Genomic DNA, 6,772 nt, shown 5'->3' on the forward strand with positions numbered 1-6,772 from the left:
TTTATAAACAAACAACAGAGAATACTGTTTTGCATGGTTTACACATGATATACATGCTATTCTGAATCCATCATTCAACACCTTCCTTTTTGTATACAGCCTTTTCTTTAAAGAACACATGGTTAATGTGGCTTTTCCCCCATTTCCAAACACACTGCAATAAAAATTGGTTATTTGTCTCTGCACATGCAAGACACTTTCCCCAAACTAGCACAGAATGGCAAATAAGTCATAGGCTAGAAAACAAACTGCTCCCAAACAAGGTCCTGCTCCAAATAACTCTCAAAGTTTTCTAGGGAATGCTTCCTAGTTTCAAAGCGCGGTGGGAAATAAATTCAGTTTCCATCCAGAAACGAATTTGGTGAATAAGTGTGTGGCAGAAGCTGTAAACACTCCCAAGTAGCCTCTTTCTCTCACCATTTGCAGGAAATGCCGCTGACCAGCCAGCCCCCGACTGCTAACAGACACTTTTGCCTGAGACCATTCTCTGATTGCCAGGGATGCTGTTGCTGTGCATCAGCGATTGGGACCATCCCTAGGAAAGCTCTCTGGACCAATGACTGATGACAGCTGGCAGATCACTACCTCATCTTCCTTGCTTTTCAGGTGGGGGTAACTATGAGGAACTTGTTCTATACAGATATTTTGAGTGGCTAGCATAATTAAACTATAGTTTGTGGTGGTAAAATTTGCTTGAGAGCAAACACTATATTCTCTGGGGCCTCCTCCCAAATAAACAACTGGTGTTCAGACCCTTGTATATGAACCTGCTTCTTGGGGGACCCTGTTGGACTCCAACTGGCTCTCACATGTGTGTATTTAAATACTGATTATGGTAACAAGGAGGGGAGAAAATCTCACCAGTTGTAAAGCTGACTCAATCACAAAGAAAGTAAAACTTCATGTCTTACTCATAGATAGGATGCAATAAATACTTACTGGATTGTTTAGAAGATTGGTCAAAAATCTTTTTTTTTTTTTGTCGGATCTGGGGCCTGAACTCTGGGCCTGGGCGCTGTCCCTCAGCTCTTCAGCTCAAGGTGAGAGCTCTACCACTTGAGCCACAGCGCCACTTCCTGTTTTCTGGTGGTTTATTTTATGGACTTTCCTGGCTGGGCTGGCTTTGAACCACAATCCTCAGATCTCAGCCTTCTGAGCAGCTAGGATTACAGGCGTGAGCCACCAGGGCCCGGCAGTCAAAAGTCTTATACATAAAGTATTATTACTTGTTAGTGTGGAAGGCATTCTTTTGAAAGTCACACCTTAGTGTCCATTCTGAAAACCTGTAAGCTCAAAAGAGTAATACTTGCATATAAAAATCACCTTGGTTTTTGGCTGAGTTGGAAAAAAGTGAGTTTATTTTAAAAGCCTAGATTTTGTCATAGCTGCTGGTAACATTATCCTTTTTGTTGTTCTATTTTATTATTTTCTACTATTATATAAACGACAGTAGCTCTATGCACTAATACCAGACAAAAGTGGCTTATAATACCTATAAACCCTTTATCTTGATGCTTTGTATTGTGAAATAATAAAAACTAATGCTTCAGTATGACTTTATTTTCAGCGAATTCATAATAAAAAAGCATTTGTTGACATGAGTTCCAGGGAGATGATGTATGGAGGTTTCTTTGGTTTCTAAAGCTACAGATTTAGTCAATGTCATATCAGTTGGTAGAAGGCCAAGGCTGTGTGGTGTTTTGTCAGCCCATGTAAGTTGACAGGGCCAAGGCAGAAAAGCAGCCTAATTGGAGAAGCAAACAAGGGAAGTACTTTTTACATTGCAAAGAAACCAGCTCTGAACAGAGGGAATGGATTGTGTGTGTCACTTCGGGGCTGGATTGGTGAAGGCCTAGCTTCAAATTCAAAAGCTCATTAATATCCCTGAGCTACATTTATTAAGACACATTCCAAATCTTTAGGCTTAGAAAATTCATATTTTAACAGTCCCTTGGGAAGCTAGAACATTTTCAGTATTGTCTACCTGGTCCATAGTCCTCTAACTCTGCCCCTTTCAGCGCAATGCATAATGGGGGAATGACCTGTTTTCCTCTTAGTCCACACGCATCTGTAAAACAGAGGTAATAATAGTACCTGCAGCATGGAGTTTTGTGCTTGTGTGGAAATAGCTTAATGAAACCCATTAAATGATAAAAAAATGAAACCTTCTTCTAATACCTGGAGAAATGCACCAGGGATGGCTTATCTATGCATGTGTGAGGCTTGATTTTTTTCACTAGAAATGGCAATTACTGAGCATATTGTTTTGTAAGCTATGTTTTCACTGAAAGTATCATGAAAAGTGTCTCACATCACTAAATGGTCTTTGAAAATATGACTGTCTGTTTCTATGAGCTGGCATTTCATCCAGGGAAAGTCCATGAATTGATCCAATGGAGCCAAGTTCCTAGGCCATTTGGGTTGTTTCTTCCAAAATTTCAATACTTTGATGACATTCTTTGATGATCTATCTGAGTGCAAGAACATCTCTGTTTCTTTGGCCTGAATTCCTACATGAGCAACTGTTGGTTCAAATGATGAACATGCTTTTGAAGCTTCTGATATTGCTGCCAAATTGTCCTCCCTAAAGGCTGTTCCAGTTTCTATGCTGATTCATGGTGCAAAGGGCTGTTTGAAGATACAAAAATATTTTATCACATCACAAGAGGCATAGCAGATGCTATGAGAAAAACAAAGCCTCCAGGCCTGTTTGCACACCCTAGCCTTATTTTGAAGTTTGGTTCCAATTTGCACTTCAACACAATTAGAAATTCTAGCATGTCTTCCTAATTCTCTACAGGCCGATGAACAAAATGAGAATGCCAAGTCCCGAACTCAAAGCTTACTGCTGGATTCCAGAGGACAGAGGTCATTCATCTTGATCTGTTCCTCTTCAGTACCTGATCCCCACTTTGTGTGTCCTATGTCCTGACACCAACTGCAGGAATCCTCCAATCCGGTAAAGAGATGTGTTCTAAAGTACCCACCTATATCCTGTTCATTCTTAACAGGCACTTGTCATATGCCAAAGAACTCTTCTAGGGATTAAGGATGCAAAGTCCAGAGGCCATCACGAAGACATTAAATTGTTTTTAAAATGAGAATCTCTGATGTTTGATTAAAAAATAACACACTACAAAGGAAGAAATTAAAGGAATGCCCCCCCAACACCAATTATTTGAGGAGGTAATGGTATGCTGAGCACTTGCACCAAGTTGCCCACATTCATAGTGCTAATAAGCTCTGAGAGAGATCAAGAACTTGAATACTGTCAGTCCCAGGTACCACATCTCCCATTCTCTCATACATCTGCAGAGCCTTCAGAAAGCTTTCTGACACAAAAAGGCCACTCTGGTTTCTGCCATGTTGGTGCTAACAGTGTACCTGTAGTTGTCTGGGTGGCAGAAGCCTACAAGAGGATGAGTACTTCCCTGGTTGCTGGCCCTCCCACTTTCCAGCTGCCTGTACCATCTTTATTCCCCAGGACCATCACCCTCTGCTGCACCCTGTCCTTCAGGGACCCACTGCAGAATCCCGTAACAATCTCATACTTCGAGGCCAGCTATAATATTCTCTTAAATATCCTTGTGGGAAATGATATTATAATTCACAAAAATTCATTGTTGCTCAGAAGGGAGAATACTTCTCAGTTCCGCTATTAAGCTGCATCATATGACTTGTCCATTGAGCAGTAACAATGCAATCTCCTGGTGGTTAAGAGTCAGTTAACAGTCTGCAAAGTCTCTCTTTGCTGTCTGCTATGACAACTCTCAGTGTTTCAGCTAGAGGCTTCTCTGTCACCTTAGTATCACACTGAACATAAGATGGAGCAAAGTCACAGGCAACTCACAATAAATACATACTGTGAGCCAGAACTAAGAGCTGTGGCACCATTTCTTACTTTCGCATAATGCATCCTGTATATCAGAAATGATTTTTGATACACAAAACTATGATGGAGGACCATGGATATAAAGTACTCAGCCATCATATTTCAACACATGTTTGTATGGGTTGTGTTCATAAGACAAAATATGTCAGCTCTGAGATGATAGCCTTTCCCCTTAGAGACTGCTGAGTGTGGTATATGAGATTCTGATGAAGACACTTTCTATGGAAAAACTCTACCCACCACTTCCAAAAGATTGCCTCGTTCTAAAGAAAAAAAGACTGTGAATTACAGTGGCTTTCACCAAAGCTTTGTTCAGTTCTGTTTGAATATGAATTAATTCCTCATGGTATTATAAGGAAATTAAAAATGAATGGAACCAATTATTTCCTGCATTTTCTCCATTACACCCCTGCAGAAATGGGCCTATCCTTAATTCCAAATTCCCCTAAAAGAAGGAGATAAGAGAATTTGGCTATGTTTCGACTAATATGTTGGTTATTGAACAAGACTAAAGGTTAGAATAAAAAGCTAATCTCTTTCAGTTATTTAATAATCATTTCTAATAAACTAAATGCTTTGTTAAAGTCATTGAAAAAATCAAATTGTTCTTGGTGAAATCAAGAATAGATTTGCATCTCTTTAAGAAAACAAAAGAATTTCCCTTTCCAAAGTTTTGGGCAGAGACAAACTGCTCTAAGAAAGCATCAACCCACTTGGAATACATTAAGGTGGACCCTTTGTGGCGCTCAGTGATAGCACACTGAGCATGCTGTCAGGGTCAATGCAGGGGCAGACAGCAGAAGAACAAGGGCAACAGAACCATAGCTAGGGGCAACATGAAACACACCGCTCCACTGGCTTCCTTCCGCATTCCTTCTCCCCACCAGCAACTGTGAGTGCAGTCGATTGCTTTTTCTGCTCCTCTGAGAGTACCTGCACACACTCAAACCTGAAGCCAACTATTATGGCCAATTATAGTCACAAATGTCCATGAAATGGTCCCGTTTCCTGGAAACTCAGCAGAAGAGCAGTGGACCCAGGAAGCATGGAAGGCCACTGAGGCCCAACAGATGATTACTTCTGGGCTGCTAAGAAGGGCTTCTGTCCTACTCTGTTTTCTGTTGCTATAAAAGACTGAGTAAGCCAGACACTGGTGGCTCACACCTGTAATCCTAGCTACTCAGGAGGCATCACAGTTCAAAGGTAGCTAATAATTCTTATCTCCAATTAATCAGCAAAAAGCCAGAAGTGGAGGTGTGGCTCAAGTGGTGGTAGAGTGCCAACAGTGAGTGATAAAGCCAAATGGGGGTGCAGCCTTGAGTTCACCCCCAGAACCTGCACAAACACACAAAAAAAGAGTCATTTATAAAGAAAAGAGGCTCATTTTGGCTCATAATTCTCAAAGCTGTAAACCTAAAAATCTATGCAGGGGTTGTTGCTGCTCTCATTGCAGGAGGTGGAAGTAGACACGATGCAAAAGAGACAAGGCAGCAAGGGAACTCACACTTTTTTTGACTGACTTTTGTTGCTTTGCAAGACCTTGAACTCTGGGCCTGGGTGCTGTCCCTCAGCTCTTCAGCTCAAGGCAAGCACTCTACCACTTGAACCACCTTCCCACCCCACCAACTCTTTATAACCCTTCCTCTCAGGATCTACTGATTTTAATTCCAGAGAGAACGAATCTGTCATATGATAAAGACATTACTCCCTCTTAAAAGCCACACCTCCTAACATCACTGCATTGGTAATCAAATTTCAACCCATATCAAAACCACAATGCTCCCTAAATACTTCACTCTAGTTTAGCACCAAATAGCTAATTAATCTCCAAGGGGGGAGGGGCCTAGATTTTACCGTAAATAACAAAGTAGAGGACTTTCAGTTGTAAATCAAATGTGTGTTTTGTATGTACATTCCAGTACTGGGGATAGATCTCAAGGTCTGGGCACTGTTCCTTCCCTTGTTCCACATAGTTGGCTTTCTACAACTTGAGTTATGGCTTCACTTCTGGCTTTTTGTTTGTTAAAATGTAGATGAGAGTCTCTGGGATTTGTATCTTCAGTATGCTTTTAAGTTGGGATCCTATGATCTCAATCTCCTGAGTAGCTAGGATGACAGGTGTGAGCCACTGGTGACAGCTAAAATCAAATGTCTTTTAAGCTTGCTCCCTTAAGTTTGTAGACCTTCAAACTCTAAAAGCTGGAGTCAGTTGCACCTATTCTTCCAATACAAACTGGAAAGTGACTAATTTTGAGCTCAGTGAACATGAACTATTCATGTTCATGTTCATTCATCATGTGAATTCTAGAGTCTCTTGTGCTATGTGCAAACTGTATTGCATTTTTACCTATGACAGCAAATTCCTGAATTTCGTTTGTTGTGCTGAAAATAAGTGATTTCTTCATGGAGTTGGTATACTATTCCGGCTGAAAACACTGATTTGTTCCAATTTCAGCAGCTCTCTGACTCTACCTCACTGCAGTCTGCATTGGATGAATCAATTCTGACATGCTTGAGATAAAATGAAACGTAAATTGGCTTAGTGAACCTTTTCCTTGTGTTTTGTTTAACACAGCTAAAATGATTCCACCTTTTCAAAGGTCAGAGATTCCCTGACCACTTAAGCAGAGAGAAAATCATCATAAAATCATTATTTGGTTTTTTTATCAAGAGATATATCTTTCTAGGTTCATTTTAGTACAATTTAAATGTTAAGTGGAAAAAAGAAAGTGGGATTTTTTTTAAATAAATGGAAATCATTCACTTGTGTGAAAAACAGCAACTCTTAGAATTTCCCATAGAAAGGCTCAACATGGCCAGAAAACACAAAGTTTTTATTCACATCAGTGAATTTGGAGTATTTCCAAAGTAGTTGAGTTG

Source organism: Dipodomys merriami, unplaced genomic scaffold (genome assembly GCF_024711535.1).
Source record: "Dipodomys merriami isolate MVZ:Mamm:240054 unplaced genomic scaffold, mDipMer1.0.p SCAF_3, whole genome shotgun sequence".
Classification (NCBI taxonomy): Eukaryota; Metazoa; Chordata; class Mammalia; order Rodentia; family Heteromyidae; genus Dipodomys; species Dipodomys merriami.